Here is a 22048-nt window from a genome sequence, read left to right on the forward strand (position 1 = left end):
GACATAGCTAAGGCAGTACTGAGGGGCAAGAACATTGCCCTCAGCACTCACATTAAAAGAATGGAAGCAGAGCAGGTGAATAACCTCATGATGAAACTAAAACAACTGGAGAAACAAGAAATGATCAAATCTAAAATGATTAGGAGGAGAGAGATCACAAAGATTAAAGAAAAGATAAGTCTGATTGAAAATAAAAAGACTATTCAACAAATAAATAAGACTAAAAGCTGGTTCTTTGAGAAAATAAATAAAATTGACAGACCCCTCGCAAGACTTACAAAAAAAAAAGAGAAGAGACACGCAGATGTAAAATCAGGGACTCCACCGGAAAAATTACAACAAGTACATACGATATTCAAACAATCATAAGGAGCTATTTCCAGAACCTCTACTCAGTAAAAAAAAAATTATTTTACAGAAATGTATCAATTCTTAGAGAAATATAAACTGCCCAAACTGAACTGAACTGAAGAAGAAATAAATCAACTAAATAAGCCAATAATTTACAGTAATAAAGGGGGTAATCAAGAACCTCCCAACAAAGAAAAGCCCAGGCCCAGATGGATTCACCAACGAATTCTATAAAACCTTTAGTGAGGAGCTAATACCAATACTCCTCAACCTCTTCCGTGAAATAGAAACAGAGGGATAAATCCCAAACTCATTCTATGAAGCTAATATCATACTCATTCCCAAATCAGGCAAAGACCCAACAAAAAAAGAGAACTACAGACCAATATCACTAATGAACACAGATGCAAAGCTCCTTAATAAAATAGTAGCTAACAGGATCCAGAAACTAATCAAGAAAATTATACATCATGACCAAGTAGGCTTCATCCCACAGTCACAAGGATGGTTCAACATCTGTAAATCAATCAACGTAATTCACCATATAAACAGAACTAAAATCAAGAATCACATTGTTATCTCAGTCGATGCCCAAAAATCCTTTGACAAAATACAACACCCATACTTACTAAAAGCTCTGGAGAGAACAGGACTAGATGGAACATTCCTCAAAACAATAAAAGCCATATACAACAGACCAACTGCTAACATCATATTAAATGGAGAGAAACTTAAATCATTCCCCCTAAACTCAGGAACAAGACAAGGATGCCCACTCGCCCCACTTCTTTTCAACACAGTGCTGGAATCCCTAGCCATAGCAATAAGGCAAGAGGAGGACATCAAAGGGATCACCATTAGCAAGGAAGAAATCAAGTTATCCCTATTTGCAGATGACATGATCTTATATCTGAAGGACCCCAAAAAACTCAGCCCCAAACTCCTACACCTAATAAACCATTTTGGCAAAGTAGCAGGATACAAAATCAATCCACAAAAGTCAGCAGCTTTTCTGTACACCAGCAATGTACAAGCAGAAAAGGAAATTATGGAAACAATTCCATTTACAGTAGTCAAAAAAAGAATAAAGTACCTAGGGATCAACTTAACCAAGGACGTGACAGACCTATTTAATGAGAACTATAAAAATCTAACAAGGGAAATCAAAGAAGACACAAGGAGATGGAAAGACCTCCCATGCTCATGGGTCAGCAGAATCAATATAGTGAAAATGGCCATATTGCCCAAATTGTTATACAAATTCAATGCAATCCCTATCAAAGTCCCAGCCACATTCTTCACTGAAATAGAGAAAGCAACCCATAAATTCATATGGAACAGCAAAAGACCTAGAATAGCCAAAGCAATTCTAGGCAAAAAAAAGCAGTGCAGGAGGTATCACAATACCAGACTTCAAGCTCTACTACAGGGCCATCATAACAAAAACAGCCTGATATTGGTATAAACACAGACAGGAAGACCAATGGATTAGAATTGAAGATCCAGAAATAAAACTGCACTCTTACAGTTAGCTGATATTCGACAAAGGAGCTAGAGACATACAATGGAATAAACATAGCCTCTTCAACTACTGGTGCTGGGAGAACTGGGTAGCCATATGCAGAAAACTCAAAAGTAGACCCTAGCCTATCACCATGCACCAAGATCAACCCAAAATGGATCAAGGACCTCAATATCAGACCTGAATCCTTGAAACTACTGAAGGACAGGGTAGGAAAGACGCTAGAACTCATAGGCACAGGAAGGAACTTCCTGAATATAGTCCCAGGGGCACAACAAATAGGGGAGAGACTCGACAAATGGGACTACTACAAATTAAAAAGTTTCTGCACAGCTAAGGACATAGCCACCAAAACAGAAAGACAGCCAACCATATGGGAAAGGATCTTTACCAGCACAGCAACAGACAAAGGCCTAATATCTGTCATCTACTGAGAACTCAAAAAACTAAGCCCCTCCAAGCCCAGTAAACCAATTAGGAAATGGGCAAAGAACCTAATGTGAGACTTCACAAGAGAAGAAATAAAAATGGCAAAGAAACATATGAGGAAATGGTCAACATCCCTGGTAGTAAAGGAAATGCAAATAAAAACAACCCTGAAATACCACCTCACTCCAGTTAGAATGGCCTATACTCTGTACTCAGGCAACAACAAATGCTGGAGGGAGTGCAGGGAAAGAGGAAGCCTTCTCCATTGTTGGTAGGAGTGCAACTTAGTACAACCACTTTGCAGAACAGTATGGAGGTTTCTCAAAAAGCTCAATATAGACCTACCCTATGACCCAGACATACCACTCCTAGGCATCTATCCTAAACAGCAGGTCCCAAGATATCAAAAAGACATTTGTACTTCCATGTTTATCGCAGCACAATTCACAATAGCCAAAATATGCAAACAACCCAGGTGCCCCTCCACAGATGAATGGATCAAAAAAATATGGTACCTATACACAATGGAATACTACATAGCAATTAGGAATGGTGAAATATTGTCATTCGCAGGGAAATGGTCAGAACTTGAACAAATAATGTTGAGCAAGAGAAGCCTAGAACACAGAAAACAAAGGGGCATGATCTCCTTGCTATATGCTATATGATATATGATCTCCTTGATATATGTTAAGAAAGGGAGACGGAGAGACAGTAGAGACCAGGTCTGTGAAACCAAAAACTGCTTGTCAAATGGTATTTCCCACAGGAGTGGGGCAGCGACCCAACAGTATGTAACTAAAACCAAACAACTACTCAACATATAAAGGTCAAAAATTGACCTCTCAGTGGAATACAATAGCTCAAAAGCTATGCATGTACGTTCATAAAAGACTACCGTCGACATATTGTATAATATCAGCATTACATTTAAAGCCCTAGGCGAATTTTCTTGGGCTTGGCCACGTGGATACTGTATATGTTCTTGATACATTGTGTATTGTATATATGTCTACCTGACCTAGAGAAAGGAAAGAAAAACAGGGCGTAAGATATCACAAGAAATGTACACACTGCCCTACTATGTAACTCTACCCTTTTTGCACAACACCTTGTCAAAAAAATTTGTATTCTATTAATAAATAAATTAACTAAAAAAATTAGAATAGTTTTCTTTCCGTTTCTACCACAGTTGGGAAACAGAGGTGAATAATGTTGATTTGTGGCTGACAATATGGCCTAGCAGTAGAGTGCTCGCCTGGAATGCAGGAAGCCCTGGTTCCTCTGCACCACATAAAGAGAAAAAACCGGAAGTAGTGTTGTGACTCAAGAGGTACAGTGCTAGCCTTGGACAAAAGAAACCAGAGAAAGTGGTCAGGCCCTGAGTCCATGCCCCAGGACTGGCAAAATAATAATAATAATAATAATAATAATAATAATAATAATAATAATAGGAAAATCATGATGTTAATTTGTCTTCTTTGGCTCAAGTTAGAGGCTGAATACCATGAACAGTCATTTCTCAAGGACCAGCTGGAATGACAGAAGAAAAATGACACAAATTTTCTTGCAAATGTGTCAGTTCTTTACCAGATGAAGGAGAAAGGAATATCTTGTACCAAAAGTAAACTGACATCTATTATTTAGTAAAAAATAAATAAATAAAAAAGGAAATTGAAATACCTGCAGATTTAAAGGGAAAAAATGTGCTTCATATAAAATTTTAAAGCCAACTAGCTCCATAATCTTTAGAAGAAAATAATTCTGTTTCAATCCTTAGTTCCAATCCAGGATTTCTATTAAAATTAAATTTCATTAAATTTCATATTAAATTTCAAGCCTGCTTAGTCTCTGTAAATGTGTGTGCTAGTCTACTTCCTGTTTTTGTAACAAACACAATTGATGAAATGAAGTTTTATTTGGTTACATTATTGGAGATTGCAGTGCATGATCTATTGATTTGTGCCTATGGGAAGACAGCAAATTATGGCAGGAAGAGATATCACTGTAACCTCTAACCTTGTGATACAGGATCAGAAAATCAAGAAGTTGATCTGAGTCTCATAACCCTTTTACCGGAAGTTTCCAGACACCAACCATTAAAGGGTCTATACTCCCTTAATATCACTGCAAGCTGTGATAATACCTTCAGCATGTGGGCTTTCATATGTCAGTTTTAAAATAAAATTTTAATTTAGGAAGTTGCTTGATTTCTTTTTTTTCCAAACTTATTTCTCTTTGTAAGTGAATTTTATATGGAAGAACGTTGAGAATACGGAATATTTTTCTTCATTCTATCATTATCTGTTTTAACATCTTTTCAATGGCTATTATTGAATTGATAAATACTAAAATGTTTGCCAAAAGCTATTACTTTGCTATTCTACTTAATATGTCTCCACAGTTATCATCTTTTTCCTGATATTTAAGACATTTTTTACACTACTTGCAAGCACTCTCTACTCTCAATTTCTGCACAGGTTTCTACAGGAATTACTAACTTCAAGTTTTTCTACTTTTGATAATTGACATTCAGTGACTATATGGAAGGTGATTTCCTTGCCCTTGTCTGAGTTATAGATTTATTTATTTCTATGACCAATGACACACTGATCTCTACTTCATGTATTTGTTTTTAATTATGTTTTTACCATTCAACATGTCATTTTATAAATAAAATGCATTATGGCTAATTAAGCCCTTTTCATTATTCTCCACTTTCCTTCCCAAACCAACCTGTCACTTCATTTTCCTAGATTCAGAGGGTATGCATTGAATATTATGACTTCTTTCTCCCTTCCACTTTTCCTTAGTCTACCTAAATCTTCTTTTAATAGCTCAAGTACTAGCTTCATTTTTTTGGTGGGGTTACTAGATTTGAATTCTATACTCTTTGTACTATACTTTGTGCACACATTTATTTCTATATTTATAAATTATGTCAAATTTCCACATATGAGAGAAAACATGTATCCTTTGTGTCACTGGGCTTGACTTTTAATTCACTTAAAGTACTTTTTTCTATGTCATTCCATTTCTGTGAAAATGATGTAATATTAATCTACCTAATAGGTGAGGACATTCCATTTTGTATAGTTACCACATTTGTCTATTGAAGGGCATGTGGACTTTAACTATGGTGTGTAGTGCAACAATGAACATGGTTGTGCAAGTAGCTTTACTATATCCTGATTTGTAATCTTTGGATGAGTGTTCAGGAATTACATTGCTGGGTTATAGGGTAGTTCTGTATGTAGTTTTTTGAGCAACCTCCAAACTGTTTTCCAGTGCAGGTGAACCAGTTTCCATTCTCATCTATAGTTTATTAGAGTTCCTTCTCCCCCAAATATGCACCAAGATATGGTGAGATGAATTCTATTTGCATTTCCTTTATATCCAGAGATGTTGAATATTCCTTCATGTGTTTATTGACCATTTTTATCTCTTCCAAGAAATCATTTCTATTTAACTTGTTTGCTCTTTCATTAAGTTGGTTGTTTTTGCTTTGTTTGTTTTCTTGTTAGAGGTTTTAATTTATTGAGCTCTTTGTATATTCTGGCTATGAGGGCATTTTCTAAGTTATATATGACAAAGATTTTTCTCCTATTCTATTGGTAGTCTTTTTAGCGTATTAACTGTGTCCTTTGCCATGCAAAGTTATTAGTTAGACTTAATTCCATTTGTCAAATTTCTCCTTAATGTGCTGAGCCCCTGGTACCACTCAGAAAGTTGTTTTCTGGGCCAAGAAGTTATAATGTTTCTCCTACTCCTTCCTTAAGTAGTTTTAATGTGTTGGGGTCTTAAGTTCAGGTCTTAGATAAATTTGAATTGGTATCCATAAAGGATGACAGATTGGGTCCATTTTCATTTTTTTTTTTTTTTTTTGCATTTGGATATCCAGTTTTCCTAACACTATTTGTTGAAGAGATTGCCTTTATTCTATTTGTGGGTTTTGGCACCTTTACTAAAATGGCTGTATGTCTCTGAGTTTATTTCTGAATCTTCTATTCTGATCCATAGCTACTTTAGGTTTTCTTTGTAGATACTCAATTTATAAATAATTAAAATGGTATTTCCTTGACTCATAAATTTTTACTTATTTTTTTCTCTCACTGGATAGTCCATCATATTAAATTTTATATAGACTAGACGTGAATATTCTCTACTTAAACAGAAGCTCTGACTCTTTCAGGAGTATAATAGTTTTACCATTTCCTAATGTAAGCATTTTCCTCTTGATTCCTACCCTGCAAATCATTTTTATTTCAGTAAATGTACAGAAATTAATCAAATTCTTTTTCTATACTGAAGTAATCATGCTTTTTTTCCTTTAGTCTGCAAAAACGTTTATGTATTAAAATTACTGAAACTGATCACACTTCATTATAATGTGTTCTTATTCAGCATATAGTGGTGTTCAATGATAATGGAATAGAAGGTTTAGTGTTTCTCTTCTTCAATGAGATTAGTTCATAATGTTCTTTCTAATAACATCCTTATTACTATGTAGTATTAATGCTGCAATGACTTCATAATGTAACTTCAGAAAGATTTTTTTTATCAGTTAAGTTTTCCTAAGTTTGCTATTAGTTCTTCTTTATTTTTGATAAGTATTAAGCAGTAAAACCATATGTGTTGAAAATTTTCCTAGGAGAATTTTAAGTATGTATTCTAATTTATTAATACTGAAAAATATTTGATCCTTATCACTGTTTTTGTTTTAAACTTATAATAATGTTGTTATAAGAATTGCACTATGGGGCTGGGAATATGGCCTAGTGTTAAAATGTACGCCTTGTATACATGAAGCCCTGGATTGGATTCCTCAGCACCACATATGTAGAGAAAGCCAGAAGTGGTGTTATGGCTCAAGTGGTAGAGTGCTAGCCTTGAGCAAAAAGAAGCCAGGGAGAGTGCTCAGGCCCTGAGTTCAAGCCCCAAGACTGGCAAAAAACAAACAAACAAAAAACAAGAATTGCACTAAGTAATGTAAATTTTCAAAGGTATAATAGCAGTGCTTGTAACAATGTTTGTCCCTTTTTGAAACTATCTTTATTATCTAAAATGAAATTCATTTTCTATCTTTGATCTGCTTATTTCTGGGTAATCAATTTTAATTATTATAGACTATTTTCACATGCACCTATAATACATAGTTATAATTATATGTATATCTACATATATATATATATACATTCATTCTATTTTCTTCAATAACTTTCAAAGGCATAGTTTTTACATTAAATCTACAAATTAAATTTTGTATAGATATTTTAAGTGCCCAAAAGCATATAAATAGTTCATATGAGCAAGTTCTCATACTCTTATCATAACTGTTACTTTTCCTGCAATTCAATAATCTCATATAGTGTGCTTTAAAATATATGTTTATTTAAGTAGTTGTACGAAGGGATAAACATCCCTCCACAAGGCAGTTTATGAATAAAATGCACCTCAATCAATGTTATCTCTTTCATCATTCTCCCCTATCCTTCACTATTCCAACCCTTCTCTGAATTTTCTTTATTTTGAAGGATTTTTTTAATGTTATGACTGTATTCTCTGCACCTTTCTTCTCTTCATTTTATGATTTTTAATATTATATAAAAACCATCATATTTTCTTTGATAATTCATCTCATTTATCTTGAAATTTTCATACTTTTTCCTATGAATTTTGAAATCATTGGTGAGTTACATTTAAGTTGAAAATTCTGCATACATATAACTGGAGCACACAAGTTACTTAATTCTTAAAATACTAATGCAGACCAGTACTGTGTTAGTTAACATTCAGGCATCATGAAAAATGCCCAGGAAAGTTATTCCAGAGGAAGGTCCTAGGTACTATTTTTAAGCTGTTTTACTAAAAGCAAGTGTTCTACAACTTGTGCCACAGCTCCCTTTCAGCTTTTTGGTGGTTCCTTGGAGATAATAGTCATAGATTTTCCTGCATGGCCTGGCTTTGAACTGTTGATCATCAGCTCTCAGCCTCCTGATTATTTAAGATTGCAGTCACAAGCACCAGTACCCGGATTTTTGCTTGGTTTTTAATCTATTATTTTGTCCTTTTCCTTTTTGTGTAATATTTGAGTTTTAATTCAGGATCTAGTGTTCACTGTGCTTTCTTGCTTTCCTGGCAAGATCCGCACTTGCAGTCACGCTTTGTGTTGGTTATTTTGAAAATGGAGTCCCATAATTCTTTCTTCTCAGGCTGGCTTTAAATGATGATTCTCCTGAGGACAGCATACTGAGTAGTGAGATTATAGGTATAAGCTACTGGTACCTGGCTTATTTTTAACCTAAATGTTTTCTCTAAATTTTATATAGATGTGAAATCACCACAAATGTTGTGGCTTAAAATTATGTATAACTTTGTTATCAGACATTTCCCATGGGTTGGGAGTCTAGACACAACTTCTCTAAGACATCTGGTGAAGGATGCAAAGTAAGTTAGCCTAAGCATCTTGCATTATGCGTAACATTCAGTGTAACAGGTTAAAAAAAATACTTTGTCATATACTTTTCATAACGCATTGAAACGTCAACTGTCTCATAATTAACTTGAATTCTCTATTATCAGTAGATATTTAGGTTGTAAATCTGGTGGTTTTAGGGTTTGACGTATTGGAATCATATATGAACAATAGTTAGATCTCAGTTTTTCTTCCATGTATGATGATTGGCTCTACAAATCTGGAAACAAAAGAATAGTAGATACCTTACTTAAAAGTGATGTGCTGTGCCTGTCACCATTGGCTTACGCTAGTAATCGTAGCTACTCAAGATGTTGAGATTTTATGACCAAAGTCAAAGACAGCCAGGGTAGGAAAGTCTGTGAGACTCTTGTCTCCAAGTATAGGTAAAAAAGATAAGCCAGAACTGGCGCTCTGGCTCAAAGGGTAGAGCACTAGACTTGAGAACCAAAAGCTCAGGACAAGCCCTGAGTTCAAGCCCTAGAGCTGGCGCTTGCGCACGCATGTACACGCACACACATGCGCGAGCACACACACACACACTATATGTTGCCTTCCTCTATATTCAAATCTTTATAGAAAAACAATAAGTACTGGGTCTATTGAAATTAAAATATTTTCTTTGAGTGTCTTTCCAATTGCCATATAAAAAAACACTCACTTAATCAAAAAATAATTTTATTTGCACAATGATAAACAGTTGTGAAAATGCTTCCAAATTTAGTTACTAGAATGCTGCCAAGAAATTTAAAAGACACTTTTATTACCTAAAATGATATTTGTCACTTCCTTCAGCGATTCCACTGATATGTTTTAAGATCAATATAGTGATTATTTCAATATTTCCCCAGTCCTCATGTCAACAATACCTTAAAAAATAGAATATAACAGGTTAAATTCATTATCTCTCATTTTATGCAAGCCTTTTATTCCACTACATTCTAATTAATGTACCTTTCAGTAACTGACTCAAGCCCAAATCAAGAAAGTCCAGCAATACTTCTGTTATCTCACAGTTTAAGCAATGCCCATGTCAGAATCTTAGGTATTCCAAAATAAGGAAATACCTATAGTTAGCCCAATAGTTAATTTTTACAAAATTTTTCTTGAGTATCTCAGCATAATTAATGAATTTTTCCGAGAAGCTTAGTGATAAGAAATGCCTCAGGGACTGACTGAAATGGACTGACAGATGCATGTCAAACATGTCTCCTCAATTTGAGATAATAAAATAATTTGTTTTCTTCAGTTTGGTTATAGCCTACAGAAATAGCTGTCACAAATATCTCAGTTAATAGACAGTTTTGGTAATACTGTTTTGGCAACAGTTCATTGCTACCATGGATGATTTAGTATTAAAGGAATCCAAGTAAGGTTAAAGCTAAGAAATTTTACAGCAAATAAGTACTCACTACATATTTTTTTAAAGTACCAGTGTATGTGTAGACTAACACATGATATATCTATGTCTAGTCATTTAATATGTTCATATTTTGTCCTCTAGTATTTTCAAAATTATACTGTAGTCAGAATGACATTGAGTAGGAATAGTAGAGATTGTTTCCCCACAAAGAGTAGGTTAAAATAGTTGCAAATTGGCTAAGAGATCTAATCTGGGGCAATCAGAAATGCTTCCTTCCACCAGGCATGGGTGGCTCAAGCCTGTAATCCTTGCTATTCAGGAGGCTGAAGTATGAAGATCACGGTTTGAAGCCAGCCTGAACAGGAAAGTCTGTGAGACTCTAATCTCTATTAAACTACAGAGGAAAAGCCGGAAGTGACCCTGTGGCTAAAATGGTAGAGCACCAGCCTTGAGCACAGAAAGGCTCAGAGACAAAACACAGACCCTAAATTCAAGCCCCAGGACAGGTTAAAGGAAAGAAGAGAAAAGGAAAGAAAAGAAATTTCTTCTTTAAACTAGTCATCATGGTGCATCCCAGAACTCAGGAGTCTGAAGCAGTGGATCCAGAGATGAAGTTCAGCCTAGGACTTTACAAGCATCAAAACCTCCTCAACAAACACACAATAAAAGAAATGCTTCCTTCCTTTACCACACTGGATCTTGCCTTCCCCAATATAAAGAATAGGCAGGTACATCCTACTTCATATCATTGGAAAGAGTTATTTGCATAATTACAACTACCTATAATAGAAGCTAAAGAATAAATACTTAATTTAGGTTCTACAGCTGAAGGGAAAAATGGATATTAGAAAGGCACCTAATACCTTTTCATACAGATAAACAAACATGCACACACACACACAAATACACATGTAGACTTTTATGTACAAAGAATTGTGCCAATCATACGGCCTATATTTTCACTCAGTTCCAGGTTAAATACCACAGCTTAGTGATTCACAAACTTTTCCTTAGCTTGATTGAAAATTCCCTAAGCAGAGGTATCAGGTTCACTGTGACACTGCCAATAGGCCGCCTGAATCACTGGTCCTGCTAAGCTCTGGCCACATTGACTGCTCCAGCTGTAGCAGTGGCTGATGGGCATCTCTCTGTGCCAGTCATTCTGATGACTGTTGGGACACATGTTTGGAAACAAAACTGGGTGTTTTTTTCTAACTTCAATCATGGACTAGTATATATAGTTCAGCATTGGTAGGGAACACAAAATTAAATTTATGGAACCACTTTGTAAATGATGCAAATTTTACTAGAACATTAGTTTGCAAGAGTAAGATGAGTCCACTGCTTATTATATTAATATATATTTCTTTCTTATGAGGGAGAAGGAGAGAGAGAGATAGAGAGAAAGAGAGGGAGACAGAGAGACAGAGAGAGACACAGAGAGACTCAGAAAGAGAACAAAAGGGAGAAACAGAGAGCACATTAATATGGTGCTTCCAGTGCTATAAGGCTCCCATATGGTGTTAGTTTGTCAAAATATTTCTGAAGGAGTACTGTCAGAACTTTCCACCCGCACACATATTTAATATTTAAAAACCTCTGTAATTCCTCGTCCTCCTCCTCCTCCTTCTCCTCCTCCTCCTCCTCCTTCTCCTTCCACCCCTCTCTGTATTTCCTTCCTAGCTATTTTTTTCTCTTAGTTTCAGCTGTTCAACTAAATCTTCAGTTGGAGATAACTAGGCTATAACAGTACCAAGTAAAAGACTATACGCAACATTCATGTTCTTGACCAATGTCCATATTTCTACTTTCCTGAAATATCATAGACAACATCCCTGTGCTGATTATCATCCTTTCTCTGTTGCTTTGCAACTGTACTTCTGTAATTGCTATGGCAACAGCACAACAGAGCTGGTATTGCCACAGGGACTATAGTTACATGGAACACTAAACATTCCAGGCAAATGACTTTAAATGAACAGTACATCTCAGATGCTCAGAGATTACAGTAAGGAATTTGAAGGAGTTGGATCAAGTGCTAAATTATCTGCTATGATGCTCATTGAATTGCCAACTGATAATGTATAAATTTGTTCCTCACATTAATATTTAACTTCACTTTAATGAATACCATATATGTATGCATATGTGTATATATGTATATGTATATATATACAGACATATATATATATATGGTGCAGCATGGGCTATTTTAGTACATATTTATGTTGGATAATGGTAAAGACACTAAAATGGAGGAGCCTCACGTCACCTTCCATCCGTTTGACATGGATCCTGGGGAGGAAAAGCCTCATAGGCAAGGCCCGGGGCTGAGACTGGGTTTGCTTCTCCTACTTCTCCTCACATTGCTGATGGCATGCTTTATAATTAGTATATTTGTATTTGTAACATATTTTCTGGGAGATAAGGACATTGTAGAGAAGAAAGTGCATGACTATATGACTGACACAAAATTAACTACTTCCTCACCAGTGGGGGAAATGGCAGCTGTTAAAGCCCAGTATTGCTGCAAGGGAAAAACCCTGCAAGAGAGCTGTATGAGCAACTTAGAAAGAAATCTATCAGTGATGGAGAAAAAGACTCAGAGTCCAATAAGCCTCCCATGCCCCTTGCTTTAAGAGCTAGAAAACCCATCTTAAATCCCAAAAATTGGACTTGGTATTTCGGGCCCTACAACCCCATATACAAAAGAGAAACCGTTAATTTCCATCGTAGGGGGACCTTTCTATATGACAGGAAGTAGGATTTGGAGTCCCCCACAGGAGCAGCAGTTAATGGGGAAAAGGTTGTTGACCACACTTAGCTTGGAAAATTTTGGACAGGATATTATAACCATGAGGGAAAAAGGGAAGTTAAGATTAATGGCAAAACAGTGAGATGCACAAATCTTTCTATTTGGGAGAGAATAAGGTAGTTTGGATTGCCATGGTGCACAAATGACTTAACATAAAAAGGAATAATGGGTAAACAGTTACAATAGTGCTTAATGAAGGAAATGTGTGCAGGAGAATATCCACAAAAAAGGTGTACTTATGCCTATTGAACCTGACAGTGAAGTGAAAGTATAATGCATTTTAAAGCACAATTACAAAAAGAGAGAAGCCCTTTGAGATTTTACAATTACTAAACATGTTAAATATTTGGTTAACTTACTTGGCGTTTGGTAGGATAGATTAAAAAAATAATGCAGAAACTGCAAGCTTTAAGATAAAGACATGTTTCACACCTCTGACCAAAGCTTTATTGTGGTTAGAAATCCAATGTCTGGTCAGACAGGATATGTTAAAATATAACCATGGACAGATGAGTAATATGCAAACGATTGGTTAGAGTTTACTGGAAAAGAAAAATATCTTGGAGTCATATGTGAAAATACTTGTTTTAAATAAATAGATGCTTTTATGTAACCATTTTTCTGCTTAAAAATAGTCTAAATAAAGACTTCTGAGCTACTTGGACCAGAGACTAACTCATCACTTTTGACTCCACATCTCTCACTCCTGGGCGGACTCCACACTCCTTCTTGGTACCCTGTCTACTGCTGTGGCTGGCCCGCGGCACTAAAATTTGTTTCTTCTTGGTATTTAAAATGTAGAGCACATTATGATTATCTCCAGGCAAACTGCTATGCAATTACCCCACCTAGAAATTCTTACCTTTATGAAGTATAACTTAGTACCAATGATCAAAATTTTCCTATCTCTCCTCACCTCTATACATTCCAGCCTCTGGAAACTCTGGTTCTACTCTCAAATACTATGAGAGGAACACCAAGATTTTGCTGCGAGTAAGATTGTATGGATCCTGTCTTTCTTTTCCTGGCTTATTTTACTTAACATCGTGTTTCAATCATGTTGTTTTAATGGCAAGGCTTCTTTCTTCTTATAGCTGAAATATCAGACTGTAGACATGTACTATATTTTCTTTTCCATTCCTCAACTGATAGGACTTTTGCCTTGCTTTAATATTCGTTTATTGCTAATTCTGTCACTATAACGATGGATGCACAGATTCTCAGTGTTCTCTTATTTGGGGGAGCCTTTATTGATTCTTCATTCTTAAGAAATTGAGTATAGTATACTCTATTTGTAGTTGAAAAATATTATAGCACATTCTCATAACTGATAAGGCTATTGTTGAAAGCTCTCCTGCCAGGCAAATGTGTATATTTTCTATTATTTGTTTCTTTTCTCTTGCTGCTTTGAAACTCTTTATCTTTCACCTTGAAGAACTTCATTATAATGTCCTGAGGTAGAATTTATTGAGTTAAATCTGGATGATGGTCTACAAACTCCAACTTGTACCTTTCTCTAGGATGATGTATTTGATCTCTGAATATGCTTGAATATGCTTTGTACACTTTTTCCATCCTCAATGGTCTATGAACCCAAATAACCAAGATATTTGCTTTTTAAATGCTATCTCAAAATCCATTCACTTTCATCATTTATTATTGTCATTCACCTCAATTTTCATTTTCACAGAGCTTATCTTTCAAGTAGACCTAGATGTTACCCCTTGTCTACATTTAACGAGACAGTTTCACTTGTTGTATGTTGTTACTGCTTGAACACTAGGACATGAGTTAAAACTATGTTGGCTTCAAATCTACAACCTGAAGATGGGGAGTATCTGCAGAGGGCAGTCCATGTCCATAAGCCTCTCCTTCGAATCAGGGTAGGCCCAGATGCCTTGCCACATCCCTCATCTACAGTTACCCACTACAGGGTTCATCTCAGGCCTGGAGAGAATCACTATGGAAAGACCACGTCTCCATAGCTCCCATCTTATCTGTGGCTACGAGTGCTACAGTGGGCAATCATACCCTGAGCCTACCTACATCTTGCTAAGAGTAGCATGTCAGTAAAGTAGGATAAACCAGCTATTGTCTGGCAACCACAAAGGTGGACTCATAGATCACTCCATTGAAACTAGCCACTAGAAATTCTGGCCAGAATTGAATTCTAGTAGAACCAGGTCATAGGTTTTGGCCTAGCTCTGGAACTCTTTCACCATTTCTGTCTTTCAGGTCTGGCCTGGACATGGTGGACATAGAGATGTCCTCAGCTTTAGAGTTCAGCTGCCTTGCATCATGTTTGAAGGCAAAGGATGAAGTGATTGTAGTCTTCCTCCTTGCTGCCCAAGGATGGAGTAGTGCTGATGACACTAGATCAGTGACCACCAAAGCTGGTGCTCAGTTCTCTTGCACTGGAGTCTCAAAGTCATAATGTCTTCAGCAGCATCTTAGGGGCATATATGCTCCAGGGCCTTTCCAAGACTTACATTATTTCAGGATAAAACACAAAATTCGGTAGCATAGGTCTTTTTCTGATGTGAGGGGTTTAAAAAGCTTTGTCTGAGAGTTCCAGCTTAATAACATGGCTTTTGTTTTCGGAATGAGCTCAAGACATAACCCTATGTTAGCTTTTGAGCTCTCTGCTCACCAGTGAAAAGCCTTGCTATTTCCAGAGCTCCCTGATGGTGGTTAGAGGGTGATTCATGATGAAGCCCATGGTTCTTACCAACCTGACTAATGCAGGTCTTGTAGCAGGAGTCTTCAGCTGCTAAGATGGGAAAGAGGATTATGAGACTCTAACAGGAACTGGTTTTAACTCATTTAGATAAGACCCTGGATTTCAAGACTAAATTTGAATTCTTTCAGACAGAAAGTTATCTTTCCGTTGTTGCTGGAAGCTGAGGAACTATCACATACTTTTTCAATGTGATTGTTATTATTATTATTGATAGTATATGACTCTGAGACTTGTAGGAATAGAAGCTCAACTAGGTACGTAAGAAAAACATAAACTTAACAGTTACTATTGAGAGGATAGATAGACCTCTTCAGGTGTGAAATTCACTCTCTATAAGCTACAAGGTCTATCCTTTGTAGATCCAAAACCATTCTGGATGTCAGAATTTGGGTGATCTTAGCTCTTTAATAACATAGCAAACTAAAATACTTGATAGGATTGAAATCTATTATGTGAATTGTGTTCCAAAGTACTACCAAGTATCACAGTAGCTTACTAGTAGCTACTGAAAGTAATTTAACTTCAGTGCACTGCCTCACAACTATAATACCAGCTTCTCAGAAGGTGGATATTGAGAGGAAAGTGGCTTAAAAGGATCTAGGTAAAAAGTTAACAGTCCACTATCTCAACAAAACAAAAGCTACACATGATGGCTTTTGTAAATCCAGGTTCTCAGAGAGTCTAAGTAGGAGAGCCATTGTTCAAGCTGTCTCATGTAAAACTAAGAGGAATCATTCAAACCATAACTAAAGCAAAAATGGTTGGGAATGTAGTTCCAGTGGTAGAGCACTTGCTTTAACAGTGCAAGGCCCTGAATTCAAATACCAGTGCCTAAAAATTGTATTATGCATTCTGTATTGAATTATGATGAAAAATCAGGAAAACAAATGAATAAGTTATGTGTAAATTCAGAAAGTAATGAAAATTAACAGTCATAAGAATATTAAAGTAATATAGTTAGAAAAAAGACAATATAATATATAATCTAGCAACCTAACATGTAAAATCTACATGAATTTGTAAATATATGTTTCCAAATTAAATTTCTATTTATGTTTAATCTAGTTTTTTGTGTGAGAACATGATTGAAAACACCCTTTCTAAAACTTGATTTTATAATGAAAAATGGTAAGAACATGAATTACTTTATAAATAGTTGTGTAAGGATTAAGCAGTATTTGTTATTTAATTGCATAGTCTAACAAGTCCTTTGTAGCATTGTAAGGTAGGATAAGAAAATTGATTCTAAAAGTAACATTTCAATGTATGTAAAATAAAAAGTTTCACGGATTGTTTGCACAGATACAAGATATATGGTCCAGCAATTATCTTTTGTCCTCAGAAAACTGGTATTATTATGTGCGGAGGAAAAAAAAAAATGTCTTTTCTATCAAAGGGGGTTGCTTAAAAGTTCTTGATTTGGCCTGCTTGCTTGGGTCTTGTTAAACAGGAACACCTTTGGGATAAGGAAGGCTCTTTTGAAATGTAAGATTTTATCTTAAACTGCTTTCTTTTCCAGATGGATTTAAGACACATCTCAAGTGGCTCAAGAAATAGCAGAGGGTGCAGGTATAATATGAGATTAATTATGTACTGTTAATCTTATTTCAAAGTCACCTTATGTTAATACATTTTACTCTAGTCAAACTACCCAATTACAAGTAGATGATGAACCTGAGCTCAACCAATATAAGCAGAGAGGCAGGCCTGCTGATTTATAGGGGATAAATAGGGGAGCAGCCTGCATTCTCTCTGTGTTTGCTTGCTAGACATTTGGCTGCTGGTGCACCCTTCTGCAAAAGTAAATTTTGCCCCTCAGAGAAAATTCTTTATTTTTGCATCTGCCATTGTGACTACACTGATTCTTGGAGAGTATTTTTATGGCATATGTTCATGTCCACATTTATAAAATAAACCTATTTGTGTTTGCCACTGCTAACTAAATGCTAATAGACCCATTTTTAAAAATTTAAATATCAAATACTTAGCTAGGATCCAGTGGTTCAGGCTTGTAATCCTAGCTATTCAGGAGGGTGAGATCTAAAAATGTCAGTTTATGGCCAGCTCAGGGAGAAAATACAATGTGATTGTCATCTCTAATTAACTACCAAGAAGCCAGAAGTGGAGTTATGTCAAGTGGTAGCACAATCCTTAAGCACAAACTTCAAGGACAATGCCCAGGCCCTGAGTTCAAGCCCCAGAAATACCCTCCCCCAATAACAACAACAAATCTGTTTTGTTAAGTCAAAACATAACTCAGTACATATATGTTCTATTTAGGTGCTGAATTTCTTTTCTTTTCTTTTTTTTTTGCCAGTCGTGGGCCTTGAACTCAGGGCCTGAGCACTGTCTCTGGCTTCCTTTTACTCAAGGCTAGCACTCTGCCACTTGAGCCACAGCGCCACTTCTGGCCGTTTCCTATATATGTGGTGCTGGGGAATTGAACCCAGGGCAAGCACTCTTGCCACTGGGCCATATTCCCAGCCCCATAGCTGCTGAATTTCTAGTGAGCTAAATTCAGGCAAATGATAAGTAAATTTGACAATATCAACAACAGAATGAATGAATGTGTATATGTGTGTGTGTTTATGTACAAATTTTAATTGTATGTTATGTTTGTAAGTTAATGAGTTTGAGCAATACCTTCTATAATAAATGTCAAAAGATACTTATCATAGGTTCTATAGGTCACATACTGAGATCAGGGTTGACGAGATTCCATCGTGAAAATATTGTCATTGTCATATGTTTTCATGGAAAATGTAGCAAGATTTATAAGCTCTTTAGGCAATAACAGCTAGAAAACCAGAATTCCTTGACTGTCAGACATGTTTCGATACCTAAATTACATGAAAAAATATCTTTACAACACTAAAGTATTTGGAACACACCCTTAAGCTCATCAGCACTAGCAGACCTTAGAATTTGTCTACTGGCATCAGCCTGCCCAAAGGGTCACTAAATTTATTGTTACAGCTCTGCTGAGTCATGTCAAGGCAGCTCCTGAGGCATCCAAAGCTGTCCTTTTACTTCTCCTATAAATTGAACCATATTGGCTTCTATGGAGACTATATTATACTCTCAGTTGCTTGTAAATTCTAGACTTGTTTTATATCCCAGTCTAGTTGCCAAATAAATACTGATTCTTCTGGGCATATGTGGTGTAATAGCCAAAAGTCGCATGCGATACTGGAAAAACATCTTCCACTTTGTGTGTGATAAACTCTTCTTTGCTTAAAAATGTTTTTATGTATGTGTCTAAAACTTGTGTTGAAAGAAATGTAGTTTAGAAAGGAGATACATCTACATAATCTTGAAAAGATATTCATTTACCCAAATACCTAATAAAATACTGCTCTTTGTTTAATTTTAACCATTTTAAGAAAGCGATAGAAAGTAAACTGTTTGACAAGGCTTCATTTAAGAAGATAAAATCATAGTGATGCTAAATATATTTTTGAATTTTAAATCATTTTTTCTAGGAAAGCATTATAACTACTATTTTCTTTCATTCGTATTCATATCTTCAAGGGGCCATATGTTAATCTAATAATAAATATTTCAAGGATTAATTATGACATGGTACTAAGTAAAAACTATGCTTCTTTAGGAGAAAACAACCTTTTATATTTTGCAAAATTTTGTCTTGTGATAATAATTTAGAAAAGCAACTTAATCACAATATTTCTTACATATCAATATAATTACTTATAATGTGATACATCTAAATTCATATATATACGTATGCATGTGTGTGTGTATCTTCACCTGATCTGGAATTATCATTTTGATCAGTTTTAAATTCAGGTTTTTCAATAGATGTGTTTTGTTTATGACTTTTCTGCATTATTTTGTCGACTTTCTTATTGTCATGAAAACTTTTGTTTTATGCTTTAAATCCATTCATTCTGCTTACTTAAGTTAGCTATTGTGTTTGTGGAATTTTGTTGTTTATAAAGCTGCTATTAGTCATTTTATGACCTGAGGGTCATTGTTATTGATATTTTCATTTCATATTTTAATTGAGATTGATACTTTCCTTTCTTTCTCCTTATTGGTAGTTTTAGTTTTTATTTTCTAGTCTTTTGGTTAATTAATTTTAACAAGTTCCATTGATATATCCTTAAAATAAACTTCTGATACAGCATATTTTTTTACTTTTTTTTTTTTTTTTTGGCCAGTCCTGGGCCTTGGACTCAGGGCCTGAGCACCATCCCTGGCTTCTTCCCGCTCAAGGCTTGCACTCTGCCACGTGAGCCACAGCGCCCCTTCTGGCCGTTTTCCATATATGTGGTGCTGGGGAATCAAACCAAGAGCATCATGTGTAGGAGGCAAGCACTCTTGCCACTAGGCCATATTCCCAGCCCCATTTTTTTTACTTTTGTATAATTTTGATATAATTGAATTTTGCTCTTATTCGCCCTCTTTGTTTTTTATATTCTTGCTTTAAGTTTTTCTAAAATAGGTTGTCAGATGTCAAATAATTGATTTTAAACTTTTCTTCCTAATATAGGCAGTATGTGATTTGGTGTAGAGTAGGAAAACTAATTTATATCTCGCCATGTTGCTTTTCTTTGTATTTAAACTGCTAGGATAATCTTATTTTTTAAGTCTGATTTGTGGTTTTCAATTTATTTTGATTGTTCAAGGAATAATGATAGTTCCTTGTTGTTTCATAATTCCATACCTAAACAACTACATATAAATAGTAAAATATATAAAATGTTTTATCTTATCTGTTGCAGACTTAAGTTTCTTCCATTTGACATAGTTTTCCTTGAGAACAGTATTTTCTTATTGATCATTTTCTTATTGTCTGATGGTTAAAAAAACTTTTTTTCTATGATGTTTTTATAAAGTGTTTTATACAATATAACTTCACTGAGAGAAATAAAATATTTCTATTTTCATTGCAGAACTTTAAAGATGTTGATATAATCCTCCCTCTTGCTTTAGGAGTGAATGGCTGGTTTTTTATGTTTGTATTTTTAATTCACCTTACTCAATAATCTGATGTCTGTGACTCCTTTGTAAGGTATTCCTTTTTTCTGTTTTTGTCTGACTATATTTTGATTATTATGTTCCGTAGTATGGCTTATATTGGTTTTGACTTAATGGGTTTTTTAAAATCATATTTGAAAATTAGTAGCTTTATTTTTTTTTTAGTACTTGATTTATATGCTCATTTCTGGCTTTTTGCTGATTAATTAAGAGTATCATGGATTTGTCTTCCTTGGCTGAATTTGATACCCTGTTGTCAGACCTCAGTCTCCTGCATAGCTAGGTTTGCCGGCATGGATCATTAACAACTGGTAGGCTTGAGTTCTTAATATTCCACAGGTGACTGTGTTTCTGTTTACTTAGCTGTCATATTTTCATTTTTTTAATTCCACATTTTCAGATGGTCAGTATCCACCTCCAGACCTCTAGCTGCATAGGCTAGTAGTTCTTTCCTTGGAAACTCCTACCTTCTTGGTATTCTGCCCACCTTGTCAGCCACTGGAGACTCCCCCGGCCATCTCTATCTCTTTAGTTTAATAAAGCAGTTCATATTTTGCTTCATGTGTCTCCCTTAGGCTGTGGTTTGGGAAATTTCTCTTGGAGGTATGAGAGAGATCATTCTTTGTTAATCTACCAGCCGAAGGCACAGTTTTCTGCTTAATCATACCCAATGTCTGACAGTAGTGCTTTGAATTATGTTTGTTCATTGTTCTGCTTCTTGTGGAAAGGCTCATTCAATATTAGTTTCCCTCCCATGAATAGAGGATTTAATCTGCTATTATAGGAAATTTAATACGATAATACTTCACTAATCATGAGACTGGTTTTATTTTAAAAACCAGGTGTATCATTTCTTTAAAAAAAACTGTAAAATTCTTATTCGTAGTCAACTCAAATTTTGGATTAATTTTCTGCATTAGTTTTCCCTCTTGGTGTTTAAAACTTCCAGTAATATATGAGAACAGTAATCTCATTTATGTCTTTACTGTTATTATTGAAGATTAATTTCACCAGCAGATTCTCAAGATCAAAATGGAAAATGAAATTGCCGAAGTATTCACTACCTTTTAAATTACGTTTGAATAAATAAAAATTCATTATGATTTTATAGAAGGCAAATGGCAGCTTTCAGACTCCCTCTAAACGTTGTGATAACTGCCTTTCACAAATAATTTTACAAATCTAACTCTATGTTTAACAAAGTATTGTGACATCTTGGAATTTGGAGAATTTGTGATAAATCATTAACCTTATTATCTTTCAGTCTAAAATCTCACATTTTTAGTCATGATGTGGTTATTATGCTTGTAAATTTTTCAGTGGTTAGCTACCTTCAAAAGTGCGCTGCAAGC

General features: G+C 35.3%; 1 protein-coding gene across 1 annotated transcript in view; it reads left to right on the top strand.

Annotated features, from left to right (window-relative positions):
- Positions 1–22048, top strand: part of Lrfn5 (leucine rich repeat and fibronectin type III domain containing 5) — a 245242-nt gene that overhangs the window by 218762 nt on the left and 4432 nt on the right. The window lies entirely within an intron of this gene.

The sequence above is a fragment of the Perognathus longimembris genome, chromosome 14 (assembly GCF_023159225.1).
Source record: "Perognathus longimembris pacificus isolate PPM17 chromosome 14, ASM2315922v1, whole genome shotgun sequence".
In the NCBI taxonomy this organism is placed as follows: Eukaryota; Metazoa; Chordata; class Mammalia; order Rodentia; family Heteromyidae; genus Perognathus; species Perognathus longimembris.